This window comes from Apodemus sylvaticus, chromosome 9 (genome assembly GCF_947179515.1).
Source record: "Apodemus sylvaticus chromosome 9, mApoSyl1.1, whole genome shotgun sequence".
Taxonomy (NCBI): Eukaryota; Metazoa; Chordata; class Mammalia; order Rodentia; family Muridae; genus Apodemus; species Apodemus sylvaticus.
In genome coordinates, this window is record NC_067480.1 from 19210217 (window position 1) to 19233521 (window position 23305).

At 39.0% G+C, this 23305-nt stretch overlaps 1 pseudogene; it reads right to left on the bottom strand.

Moving 5' to 3' along the window:
* The window catches only part of LOC127692787 (S-formylglutathione hydrolase-like), a 49019-nt pseudogene extending 26963 nt beyond the window's left edge, over nt 1-22056 (bottom strand).
* Between the last annotated feature and the right edge of the window lie 1249 nt (nt 22057-23305).

Here is a 23305-nt window from a genome sequence, read left to right on the forward strand (position 1 = left end):
ACACACACACACACACACACTCACACACCACCATGAGGTGTGATATATGAGCAACAACGATAAGAAAGTTATTGTTGGTAACTTAATTTCCCCCTTTTCCCTACTATTTATCAGCAATTGTAGGAAACCAGGGATCTGTTACTTTCATTTTTTTATACTCTTGTTTTATTAATAGATTTTTTTCTGAAACTTACACTCAAATGGTTGTTAATGCAAATTTCCTTTGATAATATAGAGATACGGCATGTTAAATTAGGCAATAAAGGGACTCTGTATCTTCATGGGCCATGGCTTCTTATAAGCATACTGGAGTAGACTACTTTATGATTCAAACTCATTTTTACCTTGACTTTTAGAGTTCATATTTACCTTGTTAAGAACAATGTCAGCAAATGTATCACTAGCATGAGATGTTCAGTGGCCCTAGAGGCTGAGTCGGATCAATGTTTTACTCTAAACAAGACAAGGCTATCTATCAGTAATCTTAAGGCATGGACGTCTAAATTGGCTTCTTGTATTACAGCCAGATGTGCAACCAACTAACAAGAGAGAGGCCGTAAATTTTTGCCTAACATTAGAGTTTGTAAACGAGCCAATTTAGCAATGCATGTTGAACTCTTTAGGCTCTAAGATTAGATGCTGCTTTGCATTTTTTTAACCACTCAGACCATCATGGTATTTTGTCATTTATTTTAACTTCTATAAGTACCAGTTTTGTTTGACAGGCAATTTTTCTTTAAAGTTAACACTTAAAAAAAAATCCTGTACTTGCATTTTGAGAGTTGTTCAAAGCATGTTGTTCAAAGTAGGTTATCTGAAGTATAGATCTGCTTTTGATGTTAGGCCTGTTATGCCAAATCAAACAAACTTATTTAAAAGCACACTATTCGTGATCGTTTTCAAAGTGAAAAGGTGGGATAGGACCTTATTGATAACACAACCATAAAGGAAGAAAAAATAGGAATTAACTAATGAACATTTATCTTTTTCCTCCTTGTGACAATATTTCACTACCGATTCACAAAAGCCAATCCTCTCTACACAGTCTTTGTGTTACTCTCAAATATTTAGCTTACTCTACATATTTGCCATAACTCAGCCTCACATAAAATATTTTACCCCAAGAATAGAGCTACCATCCTCAACAGCTCGAAAAGTAACAAATTTAAACTCTTAACACCATTCATACATCCTTAGAAAAAGAATTATATTTAATATTTCATATAAAGCTATTACAATTACCTAGAATTTTGTACATAATTCACTATATACAAAACTGTTCTTTGAAATGATCATACAGATATTCTGTATGCATAAGTATTCTGATGAAGGTGTTATGTATTCTGATAAAGAAGGACACAGATGCGGTGTCCAGCATTGATTGGGTGATTTTCAATTGAAATAACCTGAGTTATTCTGTCCAACAATGACTATGTTACAAGAAGAGCAGCAGCAGCTTCCCATGAAACATTTTTAGAAAGGATTCCCTCCAATAACTGAAAACGCCAAAGGTTTCTCCCTCGATGAGTCTGGCATCGTATCTCACTTTGACTAGTCAAGTGTGTGTCTTGAGATCTTAATAAATGATTAAATTCAAGAATCTTGCTTTATCCTATCTTGTCACTTTGGAATATATTTATGTACTTTTATTTAGGTTTTGTTTCTGTCTGTGTATATATGGATGTATATAACTTTTAAGTATTTTAAAGTCATTAACTACATGTCTTTTCAGGGATTTACATGATATAAAGACATCTAGTGAATAAAAATAAACATTAAAATATGAATGCTCATCATTTTGATAACAGCTTATTTAATTATTTGTGATGACAGTATCTGGCTTTACCACATATAATTAAAATGAATCATAGAAAATTCAATTAACAAAATAGAGACCTTGGTGACAATTAGACATTTTTCTTAAATATTATTATAGTCTTTGTCTATTACGTTTTTCTAGTATTAAAAATTCCAAAAATTTAATAGTCAATCAAATTATTTTAATAAATATTTACATTGTCTTAACACATGAAAACTACTGAGTGTTTCTTTAAAAACTAATGCTGCTTCTGTGAATGTTTTCCTGCCTCTCTTGCTGTCAGTGATGGCTTAGCCTGAATTAACATTGCTCCTTTGACTCAGAACTTGTCAAACATTTCATTTCATCAACCCTGCACTTGCCCCTAGACACAGGCAGTCAAACAGGCAGCTATAACCATTAAACATGAAAAGCATAACATTTGCCTGTAAGTACTGGAATGACACAGGGTGATGTGTAGGAAGGAACAAGCAAGCAAGTAGATAAATATATTGACAGCTTGCTTTGAACAGATCAACGCTCTTGAGTAGTTACAAGTAAGAAGCCAGCACAATGACAGCACACTGGCAGACGGGTCCTGAATAAATAGCATCCCTGTTTCCTTTTATAAACCAGAATGAAATCAAAGAAATGATGAGGATTCTGTTTTTCTCTAGACTAAGTGGACCATGGTTGCTCGTTGGATTAAAACCAGAAGCATATACATTCACGAATAATCTCCAGCTAACACCCCCACCAGACTGGCTAGACCATGCAAACGGTCATGCTCACAGTTCACCAGTGACATTTTTGTTTCTGCACTGTGTGGCTTGTGGGCTCTCAGGTATGTGGGCATCGTATTTTATATTTAAGTATGTATTACCTCTTTGAAGATTAAAATATGACTCCTAACACTGCATTCTGCTCTTTGATCATTGAGATAATTGCAAACCTCAACATTATGAGAGTAGGGACACCTACAATACTGTTGCCAAAGGGTGTATGTGAGCCAGTATCCCTGTCTCTCTGCACCTTCATCCTCATAGCTGTATCTGTAGAGATTACTACAGTGTGCTGAGTATATTTTTAGATTGTATGTGTAATTAAGAACAAAGTGGATTGGCTTCTCCATATCTAGTTTAAGTCACTTAAGATGATGTGCTTCAAATTCCTCTAGGATCTAGAGTCTAAGTGGTCATGGATGGCAATATTTCTCAAGATGATTTATATTTTTACATGCATGTATATGAGTGTGTCATTTTTTTATTCACTTATTCTACTTATTCCATATCTTTGGAATGAAGACTTCCACAAAGCAAATCTTATCTCTGCCCAACAGATATCCTCGTTTGTAAAACTTGCCTATTTTATATGACACTGTTAAAATACTATTTAGGTAATTTATCATAGCAGTAAGACTTCGTTTTAAAATCACATAGAACATTTTAAAATTATTCTGTCCTCTCTGTAGCTAAAATCACTTTTAAACCAAGAGTTAAAATCAGCTTTAAACCATCATTATTTACAAAAATCTGCTTTAATTTCTATGGATATCAACTTAATTCTGATAATATATCATTCTTTTAAAATTCCAAAAGTACTTGAAATATGCCCAATAGTGTCATATTATGTTTTAGATTTAAGCATCTATATATCTGTTTGGTCATCACACTCAGAATCTGGAAGACCTTGTTCTCTGTAGTTAGCACATATTGCTTATTCCAAAAGTAGTGCAAGTTTTAAATTACTTGATTATGAAAGTAGGTGATCTCAATTTTTCTCATCTCCAGAAAACAATTGTAAGCATATTTTGTAAGCACATATGTTTTTCAGTTACTTTTCCCATTTATTTTAAATTTCAGAGACTTGATCTTTAGTCAGAAATACAGGGAAAGAGGCAGAAATTCATGAAAAAAAAGAAGTGAAGTAAATGAAACTGTTTCAAGATTTTGGTAGTTCACATAAAATTATTAGGTATATTGTAAACATAAATTTGGGTCTGTTTCATTGTATAAAAATAAAGATAACAATGTTGTCTCATGAGTTAGTTTAAGGAATTTTAGGAAATTATTCGAATAAATGGTTAGCACAATTTAAGTACCCTATGAAGTAGAATATATTGATATTTTACTATTTATTTTCCTTCAAACAACTCTGTTATGTTACTGTCAAGTTGTGATGTATCTTCATACTAGCATACTTAGATCACTTAAGAGAGTTATCCTGGTTTTGAGATAAATATTCAGTCTTAAAAATGCATCACACATGCTGAAAAAGCATTTGACAAAATTCAGCATCCTTTCATGCTTAAAGTCTTGGAGAGAACAGGAATTCAAGGCCCATACCTAAACATAGTAAAAGCAATATACAGCAAACCGGTAGCCAGCATCAAACTAAACGGAGAGAAACTTGAAGCAATCCCACTGAAATCAGGGACCAGACAAGGCTGCCCCCTTTCTCCTTATCTTTTCAATATTGTACTTGAGGTACTAGCTCGGGCAATTCGACAACATAAGGAGGTCAAAGGGATACAAATTGGAAAGGAGGAAGTCAAACTATCATTATTTGCAGACGACATGATAGTCTACCTAAGTGACCCAAAGAACTCCACTAGAGAGCTCCTACAGCTGATAAACAACTTCAGCAAAGTGGCAGATTACAAAATCAACTCAAGCAAATCAGTGGCCTTCCTATACTCAAAGGATAAGCAGGCTGAGAAAGAAATTAGGGAAATGACCCCCTTCACAATAGCCACAAACAGTATAAAGTATCTTGGGGTGACTCTTACCAAACATGCGAAAGATCTGTATGACAAGAACTTCAAGACTCTGAAGAAGGAAATGGAAGAAGACCTCAAAAAATGGGAAAACCTCCCATGCTCATGGATCGGTAGAATCAATATAGTTAAAATGGCCATTTTGCCTAAAGCACTATACAGATTCAATGCAATACCCATCAAAATCCCAACTCAATTCTTCACAGAGTTAGAAAGAGCAATTATGAAATTCATCTGGAACAACAAAAAACCCAGGATAGCTAAAACTATTCTCAGCAACAAAAGAAACTCTGGGGGAATCAGTATCCCTGACCTCAAGCAATACTACAGAGCAATAGTGTTAAAAACTGCATGGTATTGGTACAGTGACAGGCAGGAGGATCAATGGAACAGGATTGAAGATCCAGAAATGAACCCACACACCTATGGCCACTTGATCCTCGACAAAGAGGCTGAAAACATCCAATGGAAAAAAGATAGCCTTTTCAACAAATGGTGCTGGTTCAACTGGAGGTCAGCATGCAGAAGAATGCGAATTGATCCATCCTTGTCTCCTTGTACTAAGCTCAAATCCAAATGGATCAAGGACCTCCACATAAAGCCAGACACTCTGAAGCTAATAGAAAAGAAACTGGGGAAGACCCTTGAGGACATCGGTACAGGGAGAATGTTTCTGAACAGAACACCAATAGCGTATGCTCTAAGAGCAAGAATTGACAAATGGGACCTCATAAGGTTACAGAGTTTCTGTAAGGCAAAGGACACCATCAAGAGGACAGATCAGCAACCAACAAATTGGGAAAAGATCTTCACCAATCCTACATCAGATAGAGGGCTAATATCCAATATATATAAAGAACTCAAGAAGTTAGACTCCAGAAAACCGAACAACCCTATTAAAAAATGGGGTACAGAGTTAAACAAAGAATTCTCACCTGAAGAACTTCGGATGGCGGAGAAGCATCTTAAAAAATGCTCAACTTCATTAGTCATTAGGGAAATGCAAATCAAAACAACCCTAAGATTTCATCTTACACCAGTCAGAATGGCTAAGATTAAAAATTCAGGAGACAGCAGGTGTTGGAGAGGGTGTGGAGAAAGAGGAACACTCCTCCATTGCTGGTGGGGTTGCAAATTGGTACAACCACTCTGAAAAGAAGTCTGGCGGTTCCTCCGAAAACTGGGCACCTCACTTCCAGAAGATCCTGCTATACCACTCCTGGGCATATACCCAGAGGATTCCCCACCATGTAATAAGGATACATGCTCTACTATGTTCATAGCAGCCCTATTTATAATTGCCAGATGCTGGAAAGAACCCAGGTATCCCTCAACAGAAGAGTGGATACAAAAAAATGTGGTATATCTACACAATGGAGTACTATTCAGCCATTAGAAACAATGAATTCATGAAATTCTTAGGCAAATGGATGGAGCTAGAGAACATCATACTAAGTGAGGTAACCCAGACTCAAAAGGTGAATCATGGTATGCACTCACTAATAAGTGGTTTTTAACCTAGAAAACTGGAATACCCAAAACATAATCCACACATCAAATGAGATACAAGAAGAAAGCAGGAGTGGTCCCTTGTTCTGGAAAGACTCAGTGAAACTGTATTTGGCAAAACCAGAACGGGGAACTGGGAAGGGGTGGGAGGGAGGACAGGGGAAGAGAAGGGGGCTTACGGGACTTTCGGGGAGTGGGGGGGGCTAGAAAAGGGGAAATCATTTGAAATGTAAATAAATTATATCGAATAAAAAAAAAAGAAGAAAAAGAAAAAGAAAAAAAAATGCATCACACAGTTTGTGATGGCTGTTCCTGGTTGTCAACTTGATTGTATTCAGAATTAAGTAAGACCTGAAAGGCCTGTTTAAACCTATGAGACATTTTTCCCACCTTAGGTAAATCATTTGAATTGGTAAGACAGAACTTTCAACACTGGTTTTTGGGATGGGAAAGCATATCTTATTTCTACTTCAGAACAATTTTAATACAAATGCTTTCTCTTTTCAAATTCTGTTAAAACTAATGGTATAACAGTGTAGTGTACACAGAGGAGCCACTGAAACTCATGATACAGAAAAGGCCTGATAACGGACATTTTCATTCCATTCTCTTGTATCCCTTTCTATCATTTGGATGAGTAAAGCCTCACTGTGTACTCCAAATGATGAAATATCTGCCAAATGTCTCCATCATCCTCAAAGTTTTCATCTGGATTACCATTAAATTGTTCTTGAAAATTGCATTCCCTCCACATACAGTATAATTTGATATGTCTTTCACCTAATGACATTAATTTTCCCTTCGTTTCAGTGGAATCTGAGCCACATGCAAGGATTTTAAAATAAAATATTTTTACCCCTCATATAATCAGTTTTCGTATGTATACAATAATATAAAGAGTCATTTGCATTTGGAAAACATTCTCTAAATGACTGTAATAAAGCCTTAAAGTTTTTTTTTATTCGATATAATTTTTTATTTACATTTCAAATGATTTCCCCCTTTCTATCCCCCCACTCGCCGAAAGTCCCATAAGCCCCTTTCTCTTCTCCTGTCCTCCCACTCAGCCCTTCCCAATTCCCTGTTCTGGTTTTGCCCTATATTGCTTCACTGAGTCTTTCCAGAACCAGGGGCCACTCCTCCTTTCTTCTTGTACCTCATTTGATGTGTGGATTGTGTTTTGGGTATTCCAGTTTTCTAGGTTAATATCCACTTATTAGTGAGTGCATACCATGATTCACCTTTTGAGTCTGGGTTACCTCACTTAGTATGATGTTCTCTAGCTCCATCCATTTGCCTAAGAATTTCATGAATTCATTGTTTCTAATGGCTGAATAGTACTCCATTGTGTAGATATACCACATTTTTTGCATCCACTCTTCTGTTGAGGGATACCTGGGTTCTTTCCAGCATCTGGCAATTATAAATAGGGCTGCTATGAACATAGTAGAGCATGTATCCTTATTACATGGTGGGGAATCCTCTGGGTATATGCCCAGGAGTGGTATAGCAGGATCTTCTGGAAGTGAGGTGCCCAGTTTTCGGAGGAACCGTCAGACTGATTTCCAGAGTGGTTGTACCAATTTGCAACCCCACCAGCAGTGGAGGAGTGTTCCTCTTTCTCCACACCCTCTCCAACACCTGCTGTCTCCTGAATTTTTAATCTTAGCCATTCTGACTGGTGTAAGATGAAATCTCAGGGTTGTTTTGATTTGCATTTCCCTAATGACTAATGAGGTCGAGCATTTTTTAAGATGCTTCTCCTCCATCCGAAGTTCTTCAGGTGAGAATTCTTTGTTTAACTCTGTACCCCATTTTTTAATAAGGTTGGTTTGTTTTCTGGAGTCTAACTTCTTGAGTTCTTTATATATATTGGATATTAGCCCTCTATCTGATGTAGGATTGGTGAAGATCTTTTCCCAATTTGTTGGTTGCCGATTTGTCTTGTTGATGGTGTCCTTTGCCTTACAGAAACTTTGTAATTTTATGAGGTCCCATTTGTCAATTCTTGATCTTAGAGCATATGCTATTGGTGTTCTGTTCATAAACTTTCTCCCTGTACTGATGTCCTCAAGGGTCTTTCCCAGTTTCTTTGCTATTAGCTTCAGAGTGTCTGGCTTTATGTGGAGGTCCTTGATCCATTTGGATTTGAGCTTAGTACAAGGAGACAAGGATGGATCAATTCGCATTCTTCTGCATGCTGACCTCCAGTTGAACCAACACCATTTGTTGAAAAGGCTATCTTTTTTCCATTGGATGTTTTCAGCCTCTTTGTCGAGGATCAAGTGGCCATAGGTGTGTGGGTTCATTTCTGGATCTTCAATCCTGTTCCATTGATCCTCCTGCCTGTCACTGTACCAATACCATGCAGTTTTTAACACTATTGCTCTGTAGTATTGCTTGAGGTCAGGGATACTGATTCCCCCAGAGTTTCTTTTGTTGCTGAGAATAGTTTTAGCTATCCTGGGTTTTTTGTTGTTCCAGATGAATTTCATAATTGCTCTTTCTAACTCTGTGAAGAATTGAGTTGGGATTTTGTTGGGTATTGCATTGAATCTGTATATTGCTTTTGGCAAAATGGCCATTTTAACTATATTGATTCTACCAATCCATGAGCATGGGAGGTTTTCCCATTTTTTGAGGTCTTCTTCCATTTCCTTCTTCAGAGTCTTGAAGTTCTTGTCATACAGATCTTTCACATGTTTGGTAAGAGTCACCCCAAGATACTTTATACTGCTTGTGGCTATTGTGAAGGGGGTCATTTCCCTAAATTCTTTCTCAGCCTGCTTATCCTTTGAGTATAGGAAGGCCACTGATTTGCTTGAGTTGATTTTATAACCTGCCACTTTGCTGAAGTTGTTTATCAGCTGTAGGAGCTCTCTAGTGGAGTTTTTGGGTCACTTAGGTAGACTATCATGTCGTCTGCAAATAATGATAGTTTGACTTCTTCCTTTCCGAATTGTATCCCTTTGACCTCCTTATGTTGTCGAATTGCCGGAGCTAGTACCTCAAGTACAATATTGAAAAGATAAGGAGAAAGGGGGCAGCCTTGTCTGGTCCCTGATTTCAGTGGGATTGCTTCAAGTTTCTCTCCATTTAGTTTGATGCTGGCTCCCGATTTGCTGTATATTGCTTTTACTATGTTTAGGTATGGGCCTTGAATTCCTGTTCTCTCCAAGACTTTAAGCATGAAAGGATGCTGAATTTTGTCAAATGCTTTTTCAGCATCCAATGAAATGACCATGTGGTTTTTTTTCTTTGAGTTTGTTTATGTAGTGGATTGCATTGATGGATTTCCGTATATTGAACCAACCCTGCATTCCCCGGATAAAGCCTACTTGATCATGGTGGATGATCGTTTTGATGTGTTCTTGGATTCGGTTGGCAAGAATTTTATTGAGTATTTTTGCATCTATGTTCATAAGGGAAATTGGTCTGAAGTTCTCTTTCTTTGTTGGATCTTTGCATGGTTTTGGTATCAGCCTAATTGTGGCTTCATAGAAGGAATTAGGTAGTGTTCCTTCTGTTTCTATGTTGTGGAATAGTTTGAAGAGTATTGGTGTTAACTCTTCTTTGAAGGTCTGATAGAATTCTGCACTGAAACCATCTGGTCCTGTGCTTTTTTTGGTTGGAAGACTTTCTATGACTCCTTCTATTTCTTTAGGCATTATGGGACTGTTTAGATGGTCTAGTTGGTCCTGATTTAATTTTGGTATTTGGTATCTGTCAAGGAAATTGTCCATTTCCTCCAGATTCTCCAGCTGTGTTGAGTACAGGCTCTTGTAGTAGGATCTGATGATTTTTTGCATTTCCTCCGTTTCCGTTGTTATATATCCCTTTTCATTTCTAAGTTTGTTAATTTGGATACATTCTCTGTGCCCTTTGGTCAGTCTGGCTAAGGGTTTATCTATCTTATTGATTTTCTCAAAGAACCAGCTCCTGGTTTTGTTGATTTTTTGTATGGTTCTCTTTGTTTCTACTTGATTGATTTCGGTCCTGAGTTTGATGATTTCCTGCCTTCTACTCCTCCTGGGTGAAATAGCTTCTTTTTGTTCCAGGGCTTTCAGGTGTGTCATTAAGCTGGTAATGTATGCTCTCTCCATTTTCTTTTTGGAGGGACTCAGGGATATGAGTTTTCCTCTTAGCACTGCTTTCATTGTGTCCCATAGATTTGGGTATGTTGTGTCTTCATTTTCATTGGGTTCCAAAAAGTCTTTAATTTCTTTCCTTATTTCTTCCTTGACCAAGGTATCATTGAGTAGAATATTGTTCAGTTTCCACGTGTATGTTGTTTTTGTTGCTATTGAAGACCACTTTTACTCCATAGTGATCTGATAGGAGGCATGGGATTCATTCGATCTTCTTATATTTGTTGAGGTCTGTCTTGTGACCAATTATATGGTCGATTTTGGAGAAGGTACCATGAGGTGCTGAGAAAAAGGTATAATCTTTTGCTTTAGGATAGAATGTTCTATATATATCTGTTAAATCTAATTGGTCCAAAGCTTCAATTAGTTTCATTGTGTCCCTGTTTAGTTTCTGTTTTCCTGATCGGTCCATTGAGGAAAGTGTAGTGTTGAAGTCACCCACAATTATTGTGTTAGGTGCAATGTGTGCTTTGAGTTTCAATAAAGTTTCTTTTACGAAAGAGGGTGCCCTTGCATTTGGAGCATAGATGTTCAGGATTGAGAGTTCTTCTTGTTGTATTTTTCTTTAGACCAGCAAGAAGTGTCCCTCAGAGTCTCTTTTGATGATTTTGGGATGAAAGTCAATTTTATCTGATATTAAAATGGCTACTCCAGCTTGTTTCCTGAGACCATTTGCTTGTAAAATTGTCTTCCAGCCTTTTACTCTAAGGTAGTGTTTGTCTTTGACCCTGAGGTGTGTTTCCTGTAAGCAGCAAAATGCAGGGTCCTGTTTATGTATCCAGTCAGTTAGTCTGTGTCTTTTTATTGGGGCATTAAGTCCATTGATGTTAAGAGATATTAAGGAATAGTGATTGTTACTACCTATCATTTTTGATGTTATTTTTTAAATTTGATTGCTTAACTTCTTTTGGGCTTGATGAAAGGTTACTATCTTGCTTTTTCCAGGGTGAAGTTTCCCTCCTTGTATTGGTGTTTTCCTCCTATTATCCTTTGTAGGGCTGGGTTTGTGGATAGATATTGGGTAAACTTGGTTTTGTCCTGAAATATCTTAGTTTCTCCATCTACGGTGATTGAGAGTTTTCCTGGATATAGTAGTTTTGGCTGGCATTTGTGTTCTCTTAGAGTCTGCATGAGATCTGCCCAGGACCTTCTAGCCTTCATAGTCTCAGGTGAAAAGTCTGCTGTGATTCTGATAGGTCTTCCTTTATATGTTACTTGGCCTTTTTCTCTTACTGCCTTTAATATTCTTTCTTTGTTTAGAACATTTGGTGTTTTGATTATTATGTGACGGGAAGTATTTCTGTTCTGGTCCAGTCTGTTTGGAGTTCTGTAGCCTTCTTGTATATTCATGGGCATCTCTCTCTTTAGGTTAGGAATGTTTTCTTCCTTAATTTTATTGAAGATATTTGCTGGCCCTTTAAGTTGTAAATCTTCACTCTCATCTATGCCTATAATCTTTAGGTTTGGTCTTCTCATTGTGTCCTGGATTTCCTGGATATTTTGGGTTACAAGCTTTTTTCATTTTGCATTTTCTTTAACTGTTGAGTCCATGGTTTCTATGGAATCTTCAGCATCTGAGATTCTTTCTTCTATCTCTTGTATTCTGTTGTTGATATTTGCATCTCTGTCCCCTGATTTCTTCCCAAGGCTTTCTATCTCCAAAGTTGTCTCCCTTTGAGTTTTCTTAATTGTTTCTACTTCTGATTTTAGATCCTGGATGGTTTTGCTTAGCTCCTTCACTTGCTTGTTTGTGCTTTCCTATAATTCTTTAAGAGATTTTTGTGTTTCCTCTTTCATGACCTCAGCCTGTTGAACAAAGTTCTCCTGTATTTCTTTAAGTGTTTTCTGTGTTTCCTCATTATTGGCTTTTGTATTCTCCTGGATTTCTTTCAATGATTTTTGTGTTTCCCTTGCAAGGGCTTCTAACTTTTGATCCATTTTCTCCTGAATTTCTTTAAGTATGTCCTTCATGTGTTCCTTTACCAGCATCATGACCAGTGATTTTAAATCCAAATCTTGTTTTACTGGTGTGATGGGGTATCCAGGACATGCTGGTAAAGGAGAATTGGGTTCAGATGTTGCCATATTGCCTTGATTTCTGTTAGTGACATTCCTGTGTTTGCCTTTTGCCATCTAGTTCTCACTGGTGTTAGTTGGTCTTGTCAGTGCTGGACTCACCAGTGCAAGCTGCCCCTTCCCAGGTGGCCTCTGGTGCACAGCTTACCTCCTGCACTGCCTGGAGACAGGGTGCTGTTGCCCAGTCTGTTCAGATCCCGAAGCAGACACCCAAAGGCTCCTGCTGGTGCCTGCTGGATTCACCGGAGCACACCGACTTCTCCCAGCTGGCCACTCAGAAGCCCCTCCTGCCTCTTGCAGGACCTGGAGAGGACCTGGGTGTTGCCACCCAGGCTGATCTGGATCGGGAAGCGGAGAGAGTTGAGCTGAGGGCTCTAGCCAGAGGCCTCAGGACTGGGATCCAAGCTTTGGGCCGCAGGAGCAAGCCATGCTGCGAGCTCCTAGACTGTCTCTGGGTGCACACCGGGTCTCCCGCACTTCCTGGAGACCAAGTGCTGTGGCCCTGGTCGTTCAGATCCCAAAGCAGGCACCCGAAGGCTCCCGCTGGGGCCTGCTGGATTCACCGGAGCACACGGACTTTCTCCCTGCTGGCCTGCTGATGTGTTCTTGGGTGCCCTTGCAGCTCTAGTGTGCTTTGCCCCAGATTGTGTCTGTGAACCAGATGGAGCCCGTGTGCACCCCCGGGGAGCGCAGATGGTTTAAGCTGCCAGGACCTCACCCCGCGTGCTGATCACTCTGCTGGGCAGCTGATCCCCCAACCAGGCTGGCGCACACAAGGTTAGCCTGACCGCCCAGGCCCTGGGTCCATGCAGAAGCCTGGGAAGCCAAGGTCTGAGCAAAGTTCCCCTCGGGCTATGACTGTCAACGGGGTCTGCCAGGTGACCAGGATGGCGGGCGTGCGCATTCTCGTTCCCCGAAAGCGCCGGGAGAGTCTGCTGGGCTAACAACCTCCTGGGCAGGTTGACACACAGATGGCCCACCAAGCCACCCAGTTCTTGGGGTCAGTCAAGGGCCTGTTGGGGCCTAGACCCCCGCTTTGTTAGCCTCAGGCTACGCTTGTTAGCTGTCTCTGCCCTCCCGAGCACTCTGGGTCCTGTAGGCAAAATGGCGGCGTGCTCACCGGCCAGGGCAAAAAATCCTCCTGGCTGGGTTGGCACCCTGATGGCCCCCCGAACAGCCCAGGGCCTGGGTGTAGGCCAATGCTCGTCGGGCTCAGACCCCCATGATGTTGGCCTCGGGTTATGTTTGTGTACTTCAGTCTGTCCGATCTCTCTGGAGTCCGAAACCAAGATGGAGGTGAGCCTTTCCTGACTGGCGGGAGGCTGAGTTCTGAAGTGGCTTCTGTGCAGCAAAAGGCACCACAAATCCGCAGCTGCTTGCAGCCTGACCACCAAGGTCAGTGGTCGTGGGCGCCGGGCCTAACTGGACCCTGTGTTGCCTTGGTTCCACTGCTGATGGCCCTTCAGCTGGACCAGCCACTGCTGCACTGCCGTCACCGCTGCCGCCACCCAAGCCTTAAAGTTTTGACAAAAGAAAAACCCTTTGTTTATAGTTCAATAATATCATTACACTAGGAACAATCATTAATAGGAAAGAAGCACTAAGAATATGCCACTGCTTATCTGTTATTTGTTCCATGAGCAATTAATATTAAGCAATTACTGTTTTGCTGCTTCCTAATATAGGGGTTAAACGAAGAAATTGTATCAGTGAGATTGCCACAAGTCACATCGTGGGTTTATAAATATATGAAATGACACTCTCAGCAAAGAATACATTTAAAATTCCAATAGTTATTCCTCCCTAGACTACTTTATCATTTTTTTTCACACAGCACTGAACTTGAACGTCTGAACAATTATTAAAGTGTACACAGAATTAGTTGTTGTCTTAGTCAGGGTTTTTTCTATTCCTGCACAAACCTCATGACCACGAAGCAAGTTGGGGAGGAAAGGATTTATTCAGCTTATATTTCCACATTGCTGTTCATTACTAAGGGAAGTCACGACTGGAATTCAAGCAGGTCAGGAAGCAGGAGCTGATGCAGAGGCCATAGAGGGATGTTTCTTACTGGCTTGCTTCCCCTGGCTTGCTCAGCTTGCCTTCTTATAGAACTCAAGACTACCAGCCCAGGGATGGTACCCCACACAATGGGCCCTTCCCACCCACATTGATTGCCAAATGAGAAAATGCCTCACAACTGGATGTCATGGAGGCACTCCCTCAATTGAAGCTCCTTTCTCTGTGATAACTCCAGCTTGTGTCAAGTTGACACACAAAGACCAGCCAGTACAGTTGTATTCTAAGAATTTATTTTCCATTTCTTATTTGATGTTTTGCTTTTTTTCCATCATCAGCTCATCTGAAAACACTTAACCACTTGACTCCTTTTACCAGTTACATTTATAGCAAGCCAATATCACTTTACTAAGACACTCCTAAACATTCTCACTGAGGAAGGGGTCATTCTGGCTCATAATTTGGTGGGACTCTCCATTATAATAGGAAACTCATAGCAGACGAAATGGGAGGCGGCTGGTCATAATGTATCTACCTTTCAGAATCAGATATGCCTGCTGTAACTCAGCTCACTTTCTACTCTATATTTACTCAACGACCTCAGGTCATAGAAGGACACCACCTGCCTCAACTACTCTCATCTAGAAAATCTCTCACTGACATGATTATAGGTTTGTTTTTACAGAGATTCAAACTCCAATGAAGTTGATAATCAAAAATCATTATCACAACTACAATTACTAACAATATTTCCTGCTGCTTCACCTATACCAGATCTATAACCCTATTGAACAAGGACCATAACATTTAGCTTTCCTGTATCTATAAACAAATGAGGCACCGCGAAATAATAATGCAACTATATTTTAGAAAAATACTGCTTTTTGTTGCAGGTAAGAAGTGCTGGTGCAGTTCATTTAACTTTTTTATTATTATTATTTGGTGGAGTTTTCCTTGAACAATTTATTTCTTACTATCTTCATAGTTATTTTAGGGATCTCGGGTAAAAAAAACATGAACTAGATTCATCAATGAGAGATTTGGAAAAGAGGCTGCGACAAACACTGTGCTTTGAGTCCTTCTACATAGTCTGTGGATTTCAGCCACACTAATTAGGAATTTGTCCCCATATCTGGACATGGCAGATGGAAATATTTTCTTCAAATAGCAAAAACAAACAATAATTTTATAAGTTAGTGAACAATAGTGAAAGAAAAAAATTTATAGTAAACTAAACTAATTTATTAGTTTGAGGATGATATTTTTTTATCTAGACCATATCACTTTATCTAGACCACAATCACTTGCACAAAGAATTCTCAACAGAAGAATATCGAATGGCTGAGAAGCACCTAAAGAAATGTTCAACATCCTTAGTCCTCAGGGAAATGCAAATCAACACAACTCTGAGATTTCGCCTCACACCAGTCAGAATGGCTAAGATCAAAAACTCAGGAGAAAACAGGTGCTGGGGAGGATGTGGAGATAAAGGAACACTCCTCCACTGCTGGTGGGGTTGCAAGCTGGTACAACCACTCTGGAAGTCAGTCTGGCAGTTCCTCAGAAAACTGGGCATGATACTACCGGAGGACCCCGTTATACCACTCCTGGGCATATACCCAGAGGATTCCCAAGGATGTAATAAAGACACATGCTCCACTATGTTCATAGCAGCCCTATTTGTAATAGCCAGAAGCTGGAAAGAACCCAGATGTCCCTCAACAGAGGAAGGGATACAGAAAATGTGGTATATTTACACTATGGAAGGCACTCAGCTATTAAAAACAATGAATTCATGAAATTCTTAGGTAGGTGGGTGGAATTGGAGAATGTCATCCTGAGTGAGGTGGCCCAATCACAAAAGAACACACATGGTATGCACTCACTGATAAGCGGATATTAGCCCAGAACCTTGGAACACCCAAGAAACATTCACATATCAAATGATTCCCAAGAAGAAGGAAGGAGAGGCCCCTGGTCCTAGAAAGGCTTAATGTAGCAATGTAGGACAATACCAGGACAGGAAAACAGGAAGAGGTTGATTGGGGAACAGGGGGAGGGAAGAGGGCTTATGGGTCCTTTAGGCAGGGGGGATCCAGGAAAGGGGAAATCATTTAAAATGTAAATAAAGAATATATGGAATAAAAAAAAAGAAAAGAAACAGGAGTTCATGAGACAGATCACTATACACTTTCCATTTACTTTGATCTGGTCCCAAATATCCATTAAGTGTTTCTTGTAATCCCCCAAACAGGGCACTGGGTTGCAAATTGGACCAAAGGCTGACATAAATTTAGATTTTTTTCATGAGACAAACCAGAGCTCCTGGCTTCCCATGGTGTGATTAAAAAGTAGTCATCCTTTGTAGGTGCACTGAAAAGCTGGCATTTACAAAGCAGGGAAGCTTTTCTGTTACATACGCGTACATTCTGTAATTAATCTTCCAGGGAACCTCAGTGGTTTTCATGTAAAACCGGGCACCCATGCAGAAGTCCCGGCTGTCTTTTCCTCTAATATTGCAGCAACAGGGACTGGTTCTGAAGCAATGAAGACAATGCCATGTTCTGAGGCAGATTGCTGACATAGAAAATTTAATATGAAATATTCGTTCTGTGCAAATTAATCCAACAGTCATTAGAGTGCAGAGGACTTCCCACTCTTTGCCTGTGGTGGTAGGTAGACAGCAACTCTTGCTTTGCATTTCTGTTCAACACTAGACTGAAAACTTTCTGCAGTTCTTTAAAGCTGTTGCTGCTGGAAATCTGCTTCAATGTCATTCTTCAGTCCAATAGCTACTTGATTTTTTTTTTTTTTGTCTACACAAAGGGCAATGGATTTTGGCAGGGTAAGTTCTTGGGAGATAGTGAATATACTGTTTCTATTGACAGTATTTTAAAAAACAGTATGGTAGAAAGTATGCCGTGTGTGTGTGTGTGTGTGTGCAATTTATGGAGGAGAACATGAATCCATCAGTCTATCCTGTCCTTATTTCAGTTTGTTCTTCCAGCAATACATGAGTACAACAACATATATACACATATATGTGTACACATATACACATTTACATGTATACATGTGTCCATGTGTACATATATACACATATACAAATATACACACATGTACACACATATGCATATATCCAATACTATATATGTATACATACATACAGTAATATATCTATAATACCTTTTGTAAATATGCATTTACAACTGTTGAATGTTAATGCTTACTTCATTTTCTCTGTTGTAGCTTACATGGTAAAATGGCTTCTGTGGTCATGAAAGGGGAGAATGTAAAGAGATATGTCAGCACAAGATTCAGTTCAAAGTATGTCAATCAAAAACAGTAATGTAGCAATGTGTTCAGAAAGCTGCGATTGTTCAAACTAGAATATGACTCCCAAATAGAACTTCTGCTAAGGAGAATGACAGACATTAATAGATCTATAAGGCACCAGACAGTGATGACAACTGAGGGTAAAAAGATGCCTCACCTGTGTGCTGATGCTAATTGTGGCTGAAAAGGAAAGGTGACAATAGCTGTGTTCGCAAACTCCCTGGTAAGAGTACAGTCACTTAACTCAGGGGCATACATTGCCACTATAGGAATTTTCATGAAACCTGTTACATAATTTATAACCAAAGTTGTGCATGCTGCACATGGTCACTCCTCTCCTGACGCGTACAGTTGCATAGATACCTAACTATAGATCACTGTTTCTTTCATGCCATTTCCATGTTCAGAAATCTTAGAAGTGAAAGGCAAAAGTCTAAGAAGCAGTATTATAGAAGAGCATTCATTACCTTGGTTGTATCTTCAGTGTGCAGTGACTGAACCTAGCTAGTTCTACCAGCTTTAAATCTGAAACTAAGATATATTTATTTACTTTTTCAAGATTAAATTATTTTCTTCATTAATCCAGTATTTGAAAACATGTTGAATAAGGATTTGAGATATGTTTGTTAGGATTAAATGAAAGAAGATACTCAAAATATTCTCCAGAACATGCTAACCAACAGGTGGTGGTAAAATGTAATGATTTACAATGTAGATATGCTCTTGATATACAATAATTTAAAACATGATACAGACTTAATATGACCATAGATCACACTAAAATTCTGGTTAATATAACCTAAATATTTCTGTTAAGTTTAAATATAAATTTCTTAAATTTTACACAGAATCAGCTTGTACAAAAATTATAGAAATAATATCAAAGATCATTAGATGTGTTATGTCACCTCTTTGAAAAGAGAAGTCAGTGTATTAGCCATAAGAAAGGTCTCTTTCTCATAGAAAGACAGTATCTCTGGCAAAGCTTGCATAAATCAGGATTTGTTTAATATAAATTGAGAAAGAAAAAAACAAGTTTCTCTTTATTGCCAATTTTTCCTTCGACTTAGAACAAAGTAAGGTACTATTATTAAAAATATCAATTTTTATATTGTTGGTAAATTTGTGATATTCCTTTCTGACAGTGTTACAGCTACTGCCCATTTAAATTAAAAAAAACAAGCATCAACTTAATTAAGAGGATAAAAGTAATGTCATTTTGACATATACACTCATCACCCAAATTCCCAGATAACAATAAATTCTCCAAAATTTACTGTTAATGACACATTAGCAGACAGGAGTTCTGTGATTGATTAAGTCTATTATCAAAGGAAATTACTCAGTTGTTGACTCAATTGAGTGAGAAGAAATTCTAAATAATTAGAAAAGGTAAAATCACTGGTTTTTAATCTGTATTATAAGTACAGCACTGTATTATAAGTACAGTATAATATAAGTATTATAAGTACAATATAAGTAAATACAGAAGCTGTATTATAAGTTGGGAAAGATTTTTCCCAACACTGTAAAATCTGTAAAAAACAATATTGTCTAAAATATGTCTAAAAAATGGAAGTGCAGAAAATATAGGAGCATATGGTGTTAATCTTATATATAAATATAAATTATATAAGGTATATATATAATTAATATATAATATATAGTATACATATAAATTATAGAAATATACTTTGGTTTATATTTATATATCTGTTGAAATTCTAATATGTATTTAAGATAAGCTATTATGTATACCGATGCTTAGATTTTGCAGGTATTTTGTATGTGCACTGAAATTCAGCAGAGCTTTTGTTATGAGTATGCCAATTATATCTTTGGTAGTATAATACATAGAAATTAGGTGCTTTGCTTAGGAAAGTCCAGCAGTCAGTAGTAGGGATGGGACATAAATCTGAGGCTCTAACTATAGTGTCCATATTCATTCACCGTGGAGATGTCTGCATAATTGCCTATATTCATTCACCGTGGAGATGTCTGCATAGTTGCAACATCGACCTTGGGAGGCTCCTTTGAGATAGCCCAAGTTATACTTGTACCTTCATGTGAGCCTAATTACTCATAACTGATAGCTTCAAGAAAGTGCCTACATCCTTGTGCTTCATCTCCCAACTAAATGTTCCTTTGCAGTTCCAATTCATTTACTTATCTATGGTTCTCAATAGCCATCAAGGTCAATGAAGCACAAATATTCCAGAGCATAGAAGTGTAAATCAAATTTATTCCCTCTGTTTCCCAGATCTAATCAATTAAAAGATTGATCAAAATGTTTAAAATGTTGATATCATAATCTCTGGCCATTGAATATTTTTATTATTAAACTTTGTCTTAGTCAGGGTTTGTATTCCTGCACAAATATCATGACCAAGAAGCAAGTTGGGGAGGAAAGGGTTTATTGAGCTTACATTTCCACACTGCTGTTCATCTCTAAGGGAAGTCAGGACTGGAACTCAAGCAGGTCAGGAAGCAGGAGCTGATGCAGAGGCCGTGGATGTTTCTTACTGGCTTGCTTGAGTTCCAGTCCTGACTTCCTTTAGTGATGAATGGCAGCATGGAAGTGTAAGCTCAATAAATCCTTTCCTCCCCATTGTGTTTCTTGGTCATGATGTTTGTACAGGAATAGAACCCCTAAGACAAATTGGTACCAGCACTGTGGGGTATTTCTGTGACAACCTGACCATGTTTGGGGGAGGACTGTGGACGGACTTTAGAACTTTGGGCTAGATGATCCATTTGGTGTTAAGAGCTCTGTGGAATTTTGTGTACAAACTTGGAAGATGATTTTGAGAATAGCTTGGAAGATAAAGGCCTGGCTTGTGAAATTTCAGTGGGAATATCAAAGACTCTTATCAGGGTCAGGTTTTGATTGTGAAGATTCTTTGGTTTTGGTTAGCTGGATCTGAAGAATCAGCTGTGATTAGCAATATACCAGAACCACTAAAGCAAACCTTTATGTTACTGGAACTATTGATGCTGGTTAGTTGGAGCTAAGAAATTAGTGGTGATTAAGAGACCAGCATCACTGAGGTAAAATATTCTGGGAAGTGTTTTCTGAGAGCACAGAAGTTGTGTTCCAGAGATAACCACGGTTGTATTTTGTGCTGTGGCTGGACTTGGTAATGTGTAAGAGTCACCCAGGTAGTACTGGTTTTGAAGGCATGAAGGGGTCATGAAGAGCAGCTAAGGCTCTGCATGATGAGAGGCTGCAGAAGACCATTGGTGAAGGTACAACCTCAGTTGCAATTGATGGCCCAGGACTGAAGGGGTCATGAAAAGGAGTTGAGGCTTGGCACCATGAAGAGAGCCTATGAGAGGCTATTGGTGAAGCCTAGTTACAGTGGAAGACAGCAGTATTTTGGAGATGCCAATACCATGAGATGACCACCAAGAACAGCAGCAAAAGTGGAGTACAGGCATCTGGAGCCTAGAAGACAAAGTTTGTGCTACAAAGGGCAGAGCTGGAGAAGAAACCCAAGCCCTTTGAGGAGACCGGTGAGGAGATGGTGAGTTGGATCCTAGACATTGAACCATTGGAGTTTGAGTTTTGCTTTTAATTGTGACTGTGCCCTGATATTTTTCCCTCTTGAAGAAAGCATTTTAGTGGAGTCCACAGTGAAGAGACTGTGAATTTTTAAAAGACTATGAATTTTAAAAGATATTGGATTTTAAAGGGATTGAACTTTTAATATGTAAAGACTGTTGGGCTTTTAAAGTTATTTTGTTCTTGGGATGAATAAGAAACTAAGGGCTGAGGCTTAATAGTGATGTGTCTGTGTGTCAAATTGACAAGGGGTCAATTGTACTGGCTGGTTCTGTGGGTCAACTTGACACAGACTGGAGTTATCACAGAGAAAGGAGCTTCAGTTGGGGAAGTGCCTCCATGAGATCCAGTTGTGAGGCATTTTCTCAATTAGTGATCAAGTGGGGAGGGCTCATCATGGGTGGGGCCATCCCTGGGCTGGTGATCTTGGGTTCTATAAGAGAGCAGGCTTATAGCCTCCAGTGGCTACATTTGAACGGGGTACCTGGACAGGAAGCTGGGAAGAAATGGGAAGGCAGCAAGAAAAAGACAGAGACCAGGACAACCCAATTGCTATTCGAGGTCCAAAGTTTAATGGATAACTGAGAATTTAAGGTTGTGGGGGGGAGACACTTCCCCCCAAGGTTCAAGAGACTGCTCAGCAGTGTCAGCTCCACAGCTTGGTGGGTGTCAGCTCCACTGCACCACTCTGCTCAGTGGGTAGCCTGCTTGATTCAGGAAGCTGTAGATCTGGAAGAACATTAGACTTTACCTTGGTCCAAGCTCCTCCCCAGGTGGGCGAGGCTTGTGGCTAACTGAGGCCTGGAAAACCCTGCTCAGAGGGCTGAGGGGGGAAGGGCACACAAACTGAGCAGGCCAGGGGAAGCAAGCCAGTAAGAAACATCCCTCCATAGCCTCTGCATCAGCTCCTGCTTCCTGACCTGCTTGAGTTCCAGTCCTGACTTCCTTTGGTGATGAACAGCAATGAGGAAATGTAAGCTCAATAAACCCTTTCCTCTCCAGCTTGTTTCTTGGTCATGATGTTTGTGCAGGAATAGAAACCCTGACTAAGACAAACATTTACTGATATTTTGTCAGATCAAATTATTCTTATCTGTTGGGCCTTGATACACGTTACAAGTAAGCATCATCCTTCTTCCTAAAGCCATTGAATATTTCTTTGACATGTTGCATATTCTTTTTAAAATAAGTAATTATTTTTCTACTTTTATTTACCAAGTTTTCTTTGTATATTTTAAAATATAATTATGAAATGTGAAGCTAGGAAAATATATATTGTTTATATATGTTTAATAATTGTCAACTTAAGTTCAGAAAATTTATGTGTATTTTGATCTAAACAATTGTCCATTTATATGTTTTAGGATTTGTATTTCATTGTTGTACAATTTATTATACAAATGCTATACAGCTAGGATTTTTATAACATTGGCAGTTGTGATAAAGCTATTCAATAGTAAAACTAAAACAATTTATGTATGTAAGAAGGTATTGGATGAAATTAGAAACTATCAGTGTACTGCTGCATAAAAGGTTAACTTTGCATGTGTACATATGAGAAATGCTTAATAGACCCAATAGGGTGTGTGTGTGTGTGTGTGTGTGTGTGTGTGTGTATCTGTAAGGAATAAATGTAAGCAATATAAAAGAAATTACAAATGTAACCTAGCCCGGAGTGTGTGAGTGTGAAATGTGATAAAGATGAACGCCCTGACTCAGTGAATGCCTCAAGTTTAATTGACTAAAAAGAAACCAAGAAGCCCAAGTCTGGAGAGTGTGGAGATGATAGGCCTGGTGTCATATAAAGTGGTGCTGTAGGACTGAGCTGAAAGAGACTTAAAATCCCTGTCTGACAGGTAAGGTTTGGCTCATTCCTGAGAACTCCGACAAAGACTCTTTATGTTGAGAATGACCCATTCCAGAAGCCAGCCCACCTATTCCAGACACCCCAATGCTGGACCAAGGCTCCAGCAGGTATCCAAAGCACAGTGAGGAAATGCCTTGGGCTTTGCCTGTGCTTCCAGAACTAAGCTACCATGCTTACCAGACCAGAGATAAGTGTGTGTGTGGGTGTGTGGGTG